Raw genomic sequence first — 15,901 nt, 5'->3', positions numbered from 1 at the left:
GGAAGTAAAAAGTTAGACCCAGACCGAGTAAATGGGATACTGTCATTGCAGGCTCCAAAACGTAAGAGACAAGTGAGACAGCTTTTGGGCTTGCTAGGATATTGTCGACAGTGGACTGAAAATTTTAGCAAAAAGGTAAAATTTTTGTACCAGAAACTCACTCGGGATGGGTTAGTTAAATGGACTGAGGAAGATGAGATTAGAAAATCTGAAGGCAGATTTAGTTAATGCTCCTGTGCTTAGTCTGCCTGATGTTAGAAAACCTTTTTATTTGTTTGTAAACGCTGAAGAAGGCGCTGCCTTTGGAGTATTAACCCACAAATGGGCTGGGAAGAAGAAACCCGTGGGGTATATCTCAAAATTATTGGATCCTGTGAGCCGTGGATGGCCCACATGTTTACAGGCAATTGTTGCAGTAGCTCTTTTGGTGGAAGAAGCTAACAAAATTACTTTTGGAGGGGAATTGAGGGTATTTACCCCCCACAACATCCGAGGGGTATTACAAGAGAAGGTGGAAAAGTGGATAACTGATGCGAGGCTCCTAAAATATGAGGGCATATTAATCCATTCCCCAAAATTTGAAATAGAAACTACTAGCCTACAAAATGCAGCTCAGTTTCTGTATGGGAAACCAAGTGACATCTTGTCTCACGATTGTATCCAGTGTATAGAACATCAAACCAAAATACGAGAGGATTTAGAGGAAGAAGAGTTGTCAGAGGGAGAAAAATTGTTTGTTGATAGGTCTTCTCATGTAATAGATGGGAAACAGAGATCAGGCTATGCTATAATAGATGGGAGAACCCTTAAGGTGGTTGAGTCTGGTTCGTTAGACAAAACTTGGTCAGCTCAGGCTTGTCAATTATATGCACTCCTTCGAGCTTTAGTATTATTAAAGGGGAAAAAAGGGACCATTTTTACAGATTTGAAATATGCCTTCGAGGTGGCACACACTTCTGGGAAAATTTGGGAAGAAAGAGGACTTATAAATTCCCAAGAAAGGGGATTGGTACATGAATCCCTTACTAAACAGACATTAGGAGCCTTGAGGGGGCCAGTTCAAATTGCAATAGTACACGTAAAAGGACATCAAAAAGGGGTAATGAATGAAATAAGGGGAAATAATTTAGCTGATGAGGAGGCTAGGCGAGCCGCCTTATTACCCTTGACAGAAGTTCCAAAGGAAACTGGAACTGAAATTGATATTATAAATAAAAGAGAGTTGGTATTTACAACTCAGGAGAAAGAAAAACTAGAACAGATAGGAACAAGAAACAAAGAAGGAAAATGGGAACTCGCAGATGGGAGAGAAGTCCTTCCAAAGGTTGTAGCCTGGAGGGTGATGAAAGAATTTCACTGAAAAACTCACTGGGGAGTACAGGCTCTTGTAGATCAGTTTGCCACAAAATATATGTGTATAGGGATTTATAATATAGCAAAAAGGATTCTAGGAGATTGTATAATTTGCAAAAAGGTAAATAAACAACAATTGAGAGAACGAGTCCCAGGAGGACGGGAATTGGCTTACAGGACTATATCACTGAAACGTCGAAGAGAGAATGAATTAAGAAAGAAGGGAATGGTGGTACAGAGACCACCTTTAGATATTGCTATCTACACAATTAATCCTGGGGATAAAGTCTTGATAAGAACCTGGAAAGAATCACCTTTAACCCCCGACGGGAGGGTCCTTTTCTTGTCTTATTTACTACAGAGACAGTCATCCAAACTGCTGAGCGGGGATGGACACATGCGAGTAGAGTGAAAGGACCGGTTTCCCAAGATCAGTGGGAAGTTGTGGAGGTCCCAGGAGAACTGAAGCTTAATCTGTGTAAAAAGAAATATGTTGACTGATTAGTGGAGTGGAGTAATTTCCTTTTTGTAAAACATTAGAGTTTAATGTTTAAATTGTAATCATCAGAAAGGTGTAAGATAATCGGTGGGGCTGTAATACCTATTTTAAAGTAATAGATCGTGGAATAGAAATAGCTTAAACGATTATAAAACAATCTGATTCGAGTGGGGGTTGTAATTTAAGTTTTTAAAAGGATGCTTTATACGCAGAAGGCCCGTAGAACCGAGACCTGGATGTGAAAGCCAGTGTTTCAGGCACCCCGTGGGTGCTGGAGGAAAAGGCAAAAGGAAAGAGGTCTATAAGGGGACAGAGAATAACCCTGAAGATTACGACTGCTGCCGAGAAGATCATAAACCTCACTGCTCTAAGCAACAGAGTAGGTGAAGGAGGCAGAGGTGTACTGGGAGTGGGGTACAGTCTCTCAAAGCCTCAAATTGGGAATCCTAAGATCCCAAGCCTACCTCTAAGAAGGGCAAAAGCGCTGCACCTAAAAGAATGTGGGGTGAAAAACTACCATTTTATTCAATAAAGGCCCCACCCATTATCAGGGGGTGGTATGTTGTTATTTGGCTAACAGGGTGGTTAACTATCTTAGTACATGTGGATGAAGAGAATCGTAATCCACATGAGCCTTACAAGTGGTCTTTGATCCAATCCGAAGTCAGAAGTGGTTCAATCTATTGAAACACCAGAAGCATCCTCCTTCAGGGTTAATTTAAGTTCCCTGATTATGGGAGATTGGTGGGGGGACCTGCAACTGTGGAATGAACAAGCCAAATACAAGGCCTTTTACATGTGTCCAGCATCTAACCCGGGAAAGTCCTATTGTAACTGGCCTGACCATTATTATTGTGCATACTGGGGATGTGAAACCATAGCCTCTGATTGGCATACTGAGACACAGGATAGATTTTTACAAGTAGACTGGAGACCCCCGGGATGTGACCCACCAAAGCATGCCTACCAAGGGTCAGTTTTAGGAGATGAGAAAACGTGTTGGTATAGATATGTGAACGTGTCTCAGTCGGGGGATTCTGGTTGGTCTATAGGAAAGACTTGGGGAATACGATTTTAGGAACCTGGCACCAATAGGGGAGGCCTATTTCACATTAGAAGGGAAGTCATCCGACCGCCCCCATACTCGGTAGGTCCCAATTCAGTTGTTCTGAATTGAAGTTTGTCACCATGAAATGGATTGAATGATACCTCTCTGAAAAGCAACTTATAACAGGGACCACGGCCAGAACAGCTGACCAAGGAGATATTCAATACCATATGACATCAGCTCAGTAATATAAACTGGGGGAGAGAAGCAGGAAGTTGGGGCAAGATTCACTTTTGGCCTTCCAAAAGCAACTGTTAAACGTATCGAACGCCTGCTTCTTGGGAGGTGGCCGGACATTGCTGCTCATGGGGAAGTAGAGAGTAATAGCTTTCTTTGCTTTTGCTTCACTTCTTGCGCACGTGGCTTTGCTGCTTCTTTATCTCAACCTATGACACTCTCATCTTATTTTCTCCCCTTCCTTGTCTTGTTGAGGAGGTGGGTGATAGAGTAGTGTGGTGGGCACCTGGCATCGAGCCAGGGTCAAACTACCACATTGGTCTATCTTAAAAAAAAAAAAAAAAAAGAACCAAATAAATCAGAACCAACAAATTTAAAAACCATCTGGTTTTGTTTTGGTTTTTGGTTTTTTTTACTTAGACTAAACTACATTACTTCAGGTAACTCTTATGCTATCTCTATTGATATGTATAATGTATTTGGTAACTTGTAAAAAGTTGAAACTTTTACAATCAATAATCAATTCTGAATAACTTTGAAGGTGAAAAAGAATACACTGCTTTACATTAAAGGACAGTATTTTGGCAAAGAGAATGAAATTTCCATATAACTATGGCTTTTTTTACTTTGGTGTCTTAGCCAGAGGTTTTACTTTCCAATGCCTATTTCACCCACCAGTCTCCCCTACCAATCACACTCTGAACTGCAAAACTGATTTTTTTTTTTTTTTTGAGCTGAGCTTTCAAACACTTCCCCTACCTCTATCTGCAATTCCTACCAGAAACAGAATTCTCCATGGAGAGTTCAATACATCTTTTTCAACCACAGTACTTCCAGGACCCTGTAGGTAAGATAGCCTGAGACACTCTCGACTGACACTCAGAACACCTTTAGCTCTTAAGATGTCCCCACCCTTAAGCCTGACACGGCCCAACCGGCGGCGGTGTCATCAGCCCTGAAGCAGGCCTCGGTCAGGCCGGAAGGTGTGCATCAGATGACAGCAGTGCAGCTCCACAGGCGCGAGCAAATAAACGACTTCCTTGGCCATCACCTCGCCAATTGCCCTGTATCTTTGACTGCGACTGCCACGTGAGGTTAGCAGAGGCGAGATGGCACGGCCCTCACACGGCTGGCAGAGGGCCCAAGTGGCGGACAGTGGAGCCGAGGTCGGTATCATGCGAAGCCATGGGCTTACGACCCGCAGTAGCGTCACCCGTACCTCCCAGAAGCATTTCTTCCAGGTAAGGAGTCTCTCCCTCCCACCCTCAGTATACCCCACTACGCCGACCCAACAGCGCCAAGCCCATGTCCTGCCAGCCACCGAGATTGCGGCCCCCAGCACGTAACGCGCCCGACCACGCTGCCGGCCACCACACTCCTGCCCACACAGAGCACACTGGGAATGGTAGTCCAGAGCCGCCACTGCCCAGCTCGACGCTTCACGCATGCGCGAAGGCACGATCTTTTTCCTTCACCCCCTTCCCGCGATCGATCCCGCACTCCCTTGTTGTGTCGGTTCCGCGGGAAGGTAGTCTGCGCGTCGGCGGCCGCGGGGAGCCGGGAAGGCCCTGGGCACGCACCCACTCCAGCAGAGGTACCGGCACGACCTGTCCCAGGGCCACAGGCCCCTCCCTTGACCTCTTCTCTTGTCCTTAAGCCCCGAGACTTATGTGGCGCCCCCGGAAGTGGCGGGTGGGAGGGAGGTGGGGGCGGGGCGTTGCGTCCCACGCGGCGGCGGGCGGTGGCGCCTCCACAATGGGATGCGGTGGCGCAGGCGGTGTCACGCGCAGGTGAGGTAGCTTCTGTGGAGCGCCGCGGGGCCTGCGCTTACCCCGCTGCCGTCCGCGCCCCGCTTTGAGCCGGGGGGGAAGGCGGCTTGCGGCGGGGCGGGCCGTCCCCTCCCCTCTTCTCTCCTTTCTGGCTGCAGCCCGGGAACCGGCAGCAGCTGCCGCTTTCTCGCGCGTCGGACGTTTCTGCCGCGGGCCCCGCGCTGGGAGTGGGCGCCCATTCCCGACCCGCCGTGGCGAGTCCCGGAGTCGGGCGGAGAGGCGGCGCCTGGGGGCCTGCGCGCTGCCGACTCGGCTGTCGCCGACGCTCCCCTGGCTGGGCTCGGCGGCGCGGCGTGGTGCGGCGAGCTCGGCGGAAGGGCGGCAGCCCCGGTGCTCCCGGAGGCGGCGTCGTCTGGGTGGCGCGGCGGAGGTGCCCGAGTGGCCAGATCGGGTCAGCAGGCAGCTTGGTCTGTGGTGGGAGTCGTTCGGCTGCGCCTGCCCCGGTGCCAGGTGACAGGGTGGGCGAAACCCTTCAAATCCTCTTTGTCTGCCGCGCAGACCGAAGCCCTCCCACATGGTCCGCAAGATGCGGACGTCAGGGGGACGTGGCTTTTTGCCTCGTTTCGTGGTTTAGTCAGTTCTCGGAAGCAGTTTTGCTGAGTTAGCAGTGACGTGAACTTGCAGCTTGCTGCGCTGTCAAAAAGGCAAGTGAAGCTGTTTAGCACAAAGAAGTACATGGGGCAGTGTTTCTGAACGGGGCAGGGCTGTGCTGCAACATTTTTAAACCACTGTTAGCATCCCCAAAACGCATGATAAAATTAGTATAAAGTTACTTAGACAAAGGAGATTGCTCTCTACATTGTAATCAACCTGGGAAAGGAAAGCAGAGGCAGTCTCCAAGCTGGGAGTTGGTTACATGTGGTAACCAGAAAATAACCTGTCGGGAGCTGAGATATGAATAGACTTGTGTAATACTTTTCTGTGTTCTAGTGGTGGTTTCCTGAACCTATGTACTTTACTGAGTGTTGGTAAGCTGTGAATGTGCTAGGTTTGTGGCAGTTTAATTGTTGCCTTGTAGTAGCAGTTTTGTAGTTAGTCACTCTCCTCAAGGAGGAAGGCTGGAGGAGATCAATATGGCAACCACAGTGAAATAAGTGGTTTACTTCTTTATCCAGAGTGTTTCTATCTAGTACCCTAAGCTGAAAAGCTGCTCTTTGTAGTTGTTTGCAACAGTATTTCTGAATTATGTTACTTCTTTTTAAGTGTTTGTCTTCTAGCAGCTCCATTTCCATTTTTTTCTACATTCGTTGTGCAGCATTTTTCTTCACTAGTAGCAATCCAAAGTTGGTGGTTTTTTTGCCTGGGGTATAACAATTCCCACAGAATTTTCTTTTGTTTTGGTGAACAACTTTTGCTTCAACCAGTAACAAAACTATTCTTGCCATGTAGAAGGACTGTTTATAGCGTAAGGATTTAACTCATCTGCTGTGCTTCTTTTATGGCCCAGTATGTGAGAAATAATTTTTTTTATACTGGTTGGCTTATCTTGGTTATCTACCTTTCTGTGGAAAAGAGTTTAATCTTTCTGGCAGCTGTGGTTAGAACAGATCAGGCCTCCAGAGACTAAGCCTAATGAACTTTAGTACAGAATGTTTTGGGATGACTGATCTCTACAAAGTTGAGGGAACAAGTTGTCATGGTTTAAGCTCATCTGGCAATGAAGCTTCATGTGGCCACTTGCTCACCCCCTACCCCATAGTGGAATAGGGAGTAGAAAAGGTCACCAAGTCTTATGAATTGAGACAAGGACAAGAAGGGCCCACTCACCAGTTATGGTCCTGGGCAAAACAGGAGTCCTTCTTGAGGGCTCCAGCTTCTCACATCCTCCTCCCCATGAGTCTCCTCTGCAGCAGAACTCCATGCCATTCTGCTCCAACACCACCTCCTCTCAGAGTCATGGCCCCTCCAGGCACGGTCACACCCTCTACTGTGCTGCCAGCAAATCTCAGCTCCACTGTTACCTTCCATGGGTTGCAGGAGGACAGCTGCCATCTCACCATGGGATGCAGGTGCATCTGCTCCAGCACGTGTCCTCTATTCCTTCACTGACCCTGGGGTCTGCATGGTCGCTTCTCTCTCATCCCACTCCTACCACCTGCACACAGCACTGCATATTTCTCCATCTTAAAAACTGATCGCTCAACCCCAGAGGTGGGTCTGACAGAGTCAGGGGAATTTTCAAGCAACTTCTTACAGGGGCCACCACTGCAGCCTCTTTCCTGTTACCAGAAGGGACTCCACAGAAACCTGACACATAAGTTCTTTGTGAAAATATGGAGAAGGTGTTTTTAAGTTTTGGAGTGGGATCTCTAAAATCTCAGAAGCCAGCCTTTCTTGAAACTTCAAAGCTTGCTACAAATAAAAATTTCCTTATGTGATATGTTTGACAAGGTTTGATTTAGAAAGGAATTTCTAGGTTAATGAATGTGAAGGTTCCTTATTCTGTGAGTCACATTTCTGCTAGTAGATAGCAAGGAACAATAAGTTCTGTGAGCAAGTAATTTGGTAAGCAATGAAAAGTTACTTCAATTTGTTTTGTAATTTTAAGTGACTGGAAATATTTTACCTAACTAACTGTATAATTACTAGCAAAGAAAGCAAATATGGGGAAATCAGCCATATAATTACTGTATGAAAGCTATAACAATTGTACTTTAAAACTAGAAATCTCCTTCATCAACAACCTAAAAGACATGTCTTTCCTCACTGCAAAACTGGCTTCTTAACAGAGTCATGATTCACGTGACACAGTATAACTCTTAAAAAATGTTTAACCCCCTGGGCTAGACTTACTGCAATAAGGAGGATCAGATTGAAATCTTACTTTAGGCATGAATATTTAGGTGGCACAGTTCTTGGAAAATAATCCAGGTTCCCAGGAGAGGATTTAGGCAACTACAGTTAGTTGACCAGCCTAACTATTTAGTTCTTCAAGAAATGGAAATATCACTGTAAGTAATGCTGAGAGTTACTCTTTCCAGTAAATGGAAATGCCAGTGAGGTGAGTATTTCTGGACTCCTGTTACTTGGGCATGTAGGTGTCTCACTTGAAAGATCTTGTATGTTAGGTACCTGCGTTCTGTGTAGAATCCAGAGCAGTGAGCCCTCTCCTGTTAGAAGAAACCCAGTGGCCATCTTTAGAGAAAACTAGTGGTGCATGCAGAAATGAAATTTGATTATGGTACCATAACTGTTAGAACAATTGAGTGGAAAAGGACAAATACTGTTTTGTTCCCTCTATCTCAGAGGTTTCAAGTCCCTGTTCTCTATCAGAAAAATGCCCTAACCACCAGGCTGAAAAGAAATGAGAGTAAAAACACGGGTTCTTTCCTGATGAAGACAGAGGGCGGGTAACATTGCAACAGTAGTTTTTTTTTTTCCAGGAAGTGTGTTTGGAGCACTGCAGTGGGTTGACCTTGGCTGGCCACCTAGTATCTACCCAGCCATTCTGTATCACTCCTCTTCTGACAGTGGGCAGAGGCAGAAAACAGGGCAAAACGCTTGTCAGTTAAGACAAGGACATTACTCACCAACTATGGTCATGGAAAAAACAGTCTTAATTTGAGGAAATTAATGAAATATATTTCAAATTTAACAGAGCAGAATAATGACAAATAAGAACAAATCTACAAGCATCTTTTCTCCATCCCTCCTTTTTCCCAAACCAAACTTCACTCCCAACTCTTCCTCCCTATCTCCCCAGGCAGCACTGGGATATGAATAATGGGGACTGTGGTCAGTTCATAATGCTTCGTCTCTACCATCTCTTCCTCCCATGCATTTCACAGAATTGCAGAGTCTTCACGGTTGAAAAGGACCTTGAAACATCGTCTAGTCCAACCTCCTGCCAGAGCGGGACCACCTAGAGTAGGTCAAACAGGAACTTGTCCAGGTGGGTTTTGAATGTCTTCAGAGAAGGAGACTCCATCCATTCCAGTGCTCCATCACCCTCACAGTGAAGAAGTTTTTCCTTATGAAGGGATCTCATGGGATAGGATCCTAGGTGGTAGAAGTGCCCAAGAGAGCTGATCGATCTTCAAGTGCCAGTTCTTCCAAGCCCAGGATCAGTGTGTCTCCACGTGTAGAAAAGTGGGAAAAGGAGGTAAGAGGCCTCCATGGATGAACAAAGATCTGCTAGGATAACTCAAGGAGAAGGCAGCTATCTACGAGAGGTGGTAACAGGGCCTGATTTCTTCAGAAGAGAACAGGAACATTGCCAGAGCATGCAGGGCTGCAACCAGGAAGGCAAAAGCACTTTTCCTTTGCTTCCCCAGCCAGGTTTAATTCTAAAACAAGAAGAGTTTTTTCAGGTACATCAGCAGCAAAAGGAGGACTAAGGGGAATGTGGATCCACTGCTGAACGCAGATGGTGCCCTGATGACAGAGGATGCAGAGAAGGCTGAACTACTAAATGCCTTTTTTCACAGAATCTTAAGGATTGGAAGGGATTGGTCTTTACAGTCAAGGCCAACCCTCGGGAAGCCCAGCCCAGCAAGGATAGTAGGGTGATCTGAATAACAGAGGACTTTGCCTTGGTGGATGAGGAAGAGGTTAAAGACATTTTGGGCAAGCTTAATGCTCATAAGTCAATGGGAACTGATGGGGTGCATTCAAGAGTGCTGAGGGAGCTGGCGGATGTGGTTGCTAAGCTGCTCTCCATCATTTTTGAATATTCACGGAGGACAGGTGAGGTGCCTGAGGACTGGAGGAAGGCCAGTGTCAATCCAGTCTTCAAAAAAGGGCAAGAAGGACGACCTGGGAAACTACCAGCAGGTCAGCCTCACCTCCATCCTTGGAAAGGTGATGAAACAACTCATCCTGAATGTTGTTAGTAAACATATGAAGGAAAAGATGGTTCTCAAGGGAAGTCAGCATGGATCCACTAAGGGGAAATCCTGGTTGACCAACCTGATAGCCTTCCATGAGGGCATAACTGACTGGCTAGATGAGAGCAGTGGATGTCATCTACCTTGACTTCAGCAGGGCTTTTGACACTGTCTCCAACAATATCCTCATAAAAAAGCTCAGACATTGTTGCTTGTGTGAGTGGGCAGTGAGGTGGGTCGAGAGCTGGCTAAATGACAGAACCTAAAGGGTAGTGATCAATGGCACAGAATCGAGTTGGAGACCTGTGGCCAGTGGAGTTCCGCAGGGATTGATTCTGGGGCAAGTCTTGTTCAACATCTTCATCAATGACATGGATGAGGGGACAGAGTGTACCCTCAGCAAGTTTGCTGCTGATGCTATACTGGGAGGACTGGCTGATTCCCCAGAAGGCTGTGCTGCCTTTCAGTGGTATTTTGACTGGCTTGAGAGTTGGGCAGAGAGGAACCTCACAAGGTTCAACAAGGGCAAGTGCAGAGCCCTGCACTTGGGGAGGAACAACCCCATGCACCAGTACAGGCTGGGAATTGACCAGCTGGGGAGAAGCTCTGTGGAGAGAGACCTAGGAGCCATGGTTGATAGTAAACTAACCATGAGCCAGTAATGTGCCCTTGTGGCCAAGAAGGCCAATGGCATCCTTAGATGCACCAAGAAGAGTGTGGCCAGCAGGTTGAGGAAGGTTCTCCTCCCTCCCTACTCTGCCCTGGTGAGGCCTCATCTGGAGTTCTGTTCTGGGCTCCCCAGCTCAAGAGGGAAAGGGAACTTCTGGAGAGAGTCCAGCACAGGACCACCAAGGCGGTCACGAGACTGGAACATCTTTCATATGAGGAAAGGCTGTGGGAACTGGGGCTGTTTAGTCTAGAGAAGCGGAGACTGCAAATATTTACAAATATCTAAAGGATGGGTGTCAGGAGGTTGGGGCATCATTTTCTTCTGTTGTATCTATTGATAGGACAAGGGGTAATGGGATGAAGTTGGAATCCAAAAAGTTCCATTTAAACATAAAGAAAAACTATTTTCCTGTGAGGGTGAGGGTGTCCTGGCACAGGCTGCCCAGGGAGGATGTGGATTCTCCTTCATTGGAGGTTTTCAAAACCTACCTGGATGTGTTCCTGAGTAACCCTATCTAGGTGGACCTGCTTCTGCAGGAGGGTTGGACCAGATGATCTCTAAAGGTCCTTTCCAACCCCTATAATTCTGTGATTCAATAATTGTGTTTCTTTGGAACCTCTTATGTTCTATCTTGTACCTATTTCCTCTTGTCCAGTTCTTGGACATCATTGAGAATAGCCTGGCTCTCCTGCTGCAGTTTTTAGTCTCTCCCATGAGAGACAGTTCTTCATGAGCTGCTCCAATGTGGGTCTTTCCCACAGGCTGCCATTCTGTAAAATAGAACAGTTCAGTTGAAAGGGACCTACAGTGACCATCTAGTCCAACTCTCTGACCAGTCCAGGGATGACCATGAAGGGTATTTCCAAATGCCTCTTAAACACTGACATGCCTGGGGCATTGACGACTCCTCTAGGAAGCCTATGGTAGTGTTTGACCACTGAGTCAGAACAGAAATGCTTCCCTATGCCCAGTCTAAGCCTGGTAGAACTTTGAGCCATTCCCACAAGTCGTCTCACTGGATCCCAGGAAGAAGACGTCAACACCTCCCTCCTCACTGCTCGGGTCACTGTGATGACAGACTGTCATGGTACAATCACAAGCAGTTCTTCATGAACTACTCTAGCATGGCTACAGCTCTTCAGGAGCTTCATCCATGAGGTCACAGGTCCTGGCAGAAGACCTGTTCCTGTATGGGGTCCTTACCACAGTGCCACAGGCCACAGCTCCTAGCGGGAGCTCTGCTGTGCGTTCTCTGCAAGTTGCAGCTTCCTTCAGGGCATTTCCACTTGCCTTGGCGTTGGACCCTCTCTGGGTTGCAGGTGGAACTCTGTTCCACTGTGGACCTCTGTAGTTGCAGGGGCAGGGCCTGCCTCACCATGTGCTGTACCATTAACTGCAGGAGAACCTATAACTTCTTCCTTCCTTCACAGACCTTGATCAGGTTTGCTTCTCTGACATGTCAGTCCTCTGTCAGCTGTTGTGCAGTTTTTTTTCACGCTTTCTGAAATATATTGTCAAGGAGAGCCCACCATCATTGCTTTGGACAGCAGTGGGTCTGTCTTGGAGTAATCTGAAACTGACTGTATCTGACATGGGTGCAGCTTCTGGTGTCTTCTCACAGAAGCCGCCCCTGCAGATCACATAAACCCAATAAAGCACTTAACTGGCAAGGATGACTCAGAGCTCTTCTTCATTCTTCAGAATGTTTCTTCAGGTCTTAGTAAAGCAAAACTGAAAGATGAGTAGTCCGGTGAAGTAAAAAAGTACTACATAGTATTTTGGAACATTTATATATGTCTGTAAATATACATATATATATATTTGGAACATATTTATATTATCTTTGGAACATTGTAGTGTTCCTGCGAACATAAAGAACTCGATATGCTCCCCTTTGTTACTTAGCATGGGTTATGGCTCTTCATCTGACAGCCTGAGAGCTGTTCTTGGCTGTAGGCACAACAACGTAAATGGCTAAAAGGAACAAAGAAAGGCTACTCTTGATCTTTTTTAGGAGGTTCATCTTGTGTTGTGACTTCCTGACTGATTTTGGAGACTGACTTGCCTGTTGTCTGTAATGGTGGAGCTACCAGTGGTGGCACATTGGATGGCAGTTTAGACAGGACAAAAAGGTGCAGGGTTCTCGATGTGGGGAGAGGAAGGTGGTGAAGGTATGTTTGTCCCTGTGCTGAAGTGCAGTGGAGCAAGTTGTGGAGGCCTCAGAGAGTTAGAGAAGAGCAAACTGGTTGCAGCCTCCTGGTTGAAGAAGATAAAATCAGCTACTTTTAAATGGAGTAGAGGGAGAGAGAAGGGTTGTGGTTTTTTTTTTTTTTTTAAATTGAATCTCTGTTTTATTGAATCTCTGTGTGAGTGCCTACCACTTTTTGCACATGCAATGCTGCTTGTCATTGTAGAACGGAATGTGGAGCAATCTGGTCTACTGCCACTGATTACCTGTCTTGATTAGGGGGGCAGACTAAATATCTGGTTTCCTGTGAAAATAATTACAGAACAAAAAGTAAACTTTGGAAACACTTGTATTAATGTTTAGATTACTTATTGTGAAATCTAGAGCCTCACTTTAGTTTAAAGCAAGAGCTTAGGAGGTGACATAGTTCTGTAATGCTGTGTAGTGTAGCCTTGATTGCATCTTTTCCCTTTGTTACCTTTTCTAGCCTATTTCTTGTCTGTTCTCTTGTACATCACAATTCATTCCCTCATGTTGCTGAGTTACAGAAGATCGTGATAAAACTTCAGCAGCTTTAAGAAGGAGAGCTAAAGGTTTTTCTCAGTTTCATGTTTCTTAATTAGGCTATCATATTACTGGACCTTGTAAATTCCAGTAATCATTGGAAACCTTTTATTTCTTTTTGTTTTCTGTGATTATTGTTTCATTTGATTTGTTTTGGGATTTTTTTTATTGTTATGTATAAAGTATTTTCAGACTAAAACTCTAATATTTTTTGTGGTGAGAAATATTGGTATAGAACTGTTCTACATCTTTGTTTAGATTTAGTCCATCTCAGTAATGGGCTGACAGCTGCTACTGACCACCTGACAGGATGTGTTGTAGAACAGAACAGTATTGGTGTGTAAATATTAATGATTTTTATTGTTTACTGTGTGACACAGTAGACATTGCTCATTTAAGTAAATTGGAGAGAGTGTGTATCTTTTTCTGTGTAAGGTACAGCAGTAAACAACTCATGTATGTTTTGCCCACATGGTTATCTTCAACAGTTTGTGTCTTGACACCCCTTCCCTCTTTTCCGCCTCCACCTGTTTAATGTTTTTTCTCTTCCTGGTTGTACTGTTCTTGAGCATGTTCTTCTTAGTAGGTCTAGAGTTTCACATTTTAATCTGCAGTATTACCAAGTTTCTTTGAATCATCTGGAGAAGGATGATACAGATCCACACAGAGCACTCAGGATCAGAGTTGCTGCTGTCACTTCTCTCTGAGTTCAGACTCTGACAGTTCTTCCTTTCACTCCTCTGCTTCTCCCTTGGTTGCTCCCTACGAGACTCCAACAAACTGTCTTTGGTGATTTGTTACACTGTAAATCATGTTGCAGAATCAGAATTTTAAAATGGGCAAAATACCTCAGATAGAATTAAGCAAACATTTTTGCTGTTAAATGTACAGTTAAGCAAAATGTTAGGTGTAGTGGTTCTACCAGGAAGATGTGGAAAGCTTTTTGTGGTCTCACTGAGACTACTTGAAAAATTGCTGTTAAAATAATTTGGGATTTAACTTCTTGATTTGAATTGGAGGAAGCAGATGATGGACACACTTGAATATGCCTACAGTGTTAAGAACTGAAACTTTAAAAGGAGCAATATAGGGGCAGATGCAAGGGATTGGGCTGTTTTGTTACCTTTATGTATATGTATCTGCAGAATCATTGAAAAGAGGAACACAACTTATGGTTCTTGTATGGTTACCTGTTTGTTAAATTTCACAATGTGAATATCACAAAGTGTTTTGTAGTTGTTTTGTTATAATGGCATTTCCAAAAGTTGCTTTCCTGAGTTGTTTGTGATTTTGAAATGGTTTATACCTATTTAATATATGATGTGTTGTTTGGTTTTGGGGTTTTTTTTTCCCTGGGATAAGAGGTGCATTTTAACTCTAGTTTTGTCCCATTAGTTTCCATTAGAGTGCAGCAGAGGCAGTGTGTATTTGTTCTTCTGATAGCTGTAGCAACATAGAAGAAAATACTGGTGAAATGCTTCTGTTTACTCAGGAGTTGCATATGCTTTTATTAGTATTCAGAACATGACTGTTAAAAATGTAAATCTCTTTTACATGACTGTCCAGATTACTGCTGCTGTGTTGAGCTGATTTGTTGCTGACAGTTACTGGAATGCTAATCTTTGTAGTCTACATAATTATGTGAAATACCAGGGCTGGAGTCCTGAGCTGCTGAAACATGGAATGGGGATGGGAGAACAATGGGAATATCAGTTAACACTTAGTGAGGGCTATGTTTTGGTGTATTCTTTTAGAATGCATGTGTGGACTTCATTTATAATGTCCTTGTGGAAACGGAGAAATGTTCTGTTAGAAAAAGTAGTCTGTAATGCACTGCTGGACTGAACACTGGCATTGAAGTCCTTAGCAGGGTGCCAAAATCTGACTCTAGTAGAGCCCTATTTGTATGTTAATCTTATCTATGTCATTTTATATATTTAGAATGTTATTTTGTATACTTTCCACTAGTAAGTGATAATAATACCAGTTAAATTTAACTGTTTTTACTTCTTCATTGCAGTATGCTATTTAGTGATGTCTAAGTTATCAGAGAAAGAAATAGATGAGTTTCTTTTAAGATGAGAGTGTACAGTTAGCAAATTTACTGTTTCCTTTAGATTTTTTTCTTTTCTTCTTTCTCCAAAATGTATCATGTAGTGGTCATGAACGAGATATTTTGGGACAGATGGAATGAATAGGCTGTACATTTGGTTGGAAGTCCTTTTAAGAAACAACTTTCAATTGTGTTTCTCAGAATTGGAGGAGATTTTTTTTTTATCTGTAAGCTGTAAAACAGAAGCCTTGTGCAACAGCTGGGGTTTGAAGGGAACACAGACTGATAAGTTTTACCTGGAAAGGTCATTGCACAGTAGGAGATTGTTGCCTGAGTATCTTTTATGCTGTTTTAAAATTACTTACTGTGTATTCCACCTAGAAGCTTTGGGTTTTTTCTTAGTTACGTTGCAGTCTTCTGTGACTGAGGCATGCATGTAATCTTCTAATCTTCATTGTCTGATGAAACTTATGCGCAGGCACCAAGCATGAGAGGATATAACACAGACCATCTACATCTACTCCTGTATTGCTGCTGCTGCCGCCCACTTTTAAATACAGAAAAAAAGTACTGGCAAAATTTCCCTATTCAGGGGCAGCAAGATGGAATTATGCATAGGGCACTGTGTGTTAGA

The 15,901-nt window shown here is 44.5% G+C and overlaps 1 protein-coding gene across 11 annotated transcripts in view; it reads left to right on the top strand.

The window, feature by feature from the left end:
* The window catches only part of PPIP5K2 (diphosphoinositol pentakisphosphate kinase 2), a 66,362-nt gene that overhangs the window by 7,442 nt on the left and 43,019 nt on the right, over positions 1 to 15,901 (top strand). For 9 of the 11 annotated variants that reach the window (XM_062019519.1, XM_062019516.1, XM_062019513.1 and 6 more), the window contains exon 1: positions 4,627 to 4,731. The exons of 1 other annotated variant lie outside the window; for it this stretch is intronic. The gene's annotated coding sequence lies outside the window, so the exon portion shown is untranslated. Of the gene's footprint in view, positions 1 to 4,626; positions 4,732 to 4,850; positions 4,928 to 15,901 lie in introns of those variants that run through there. One more of the 11 variants, XM_062019509.1, reaches the window with a different exon arrangement.

This window comes from Colius striatus, chromosome Z, assembly GCF_028858725.1.
Source record: "Colius striatus isolate bColStr4 chromosome Z, bColStr4.1.hap1, whole genome shotgun sequence".
Lineage (NCBI taxonomy): Eukaryota > Metazoa > Chordata > Aves > Coliiformes > Coliidae > Colius > Colius striatus.
Note: the sequence above shows the minus strand (reverse complement) of the source record. Positions and strands in the feature narration are given on the sequence as shown.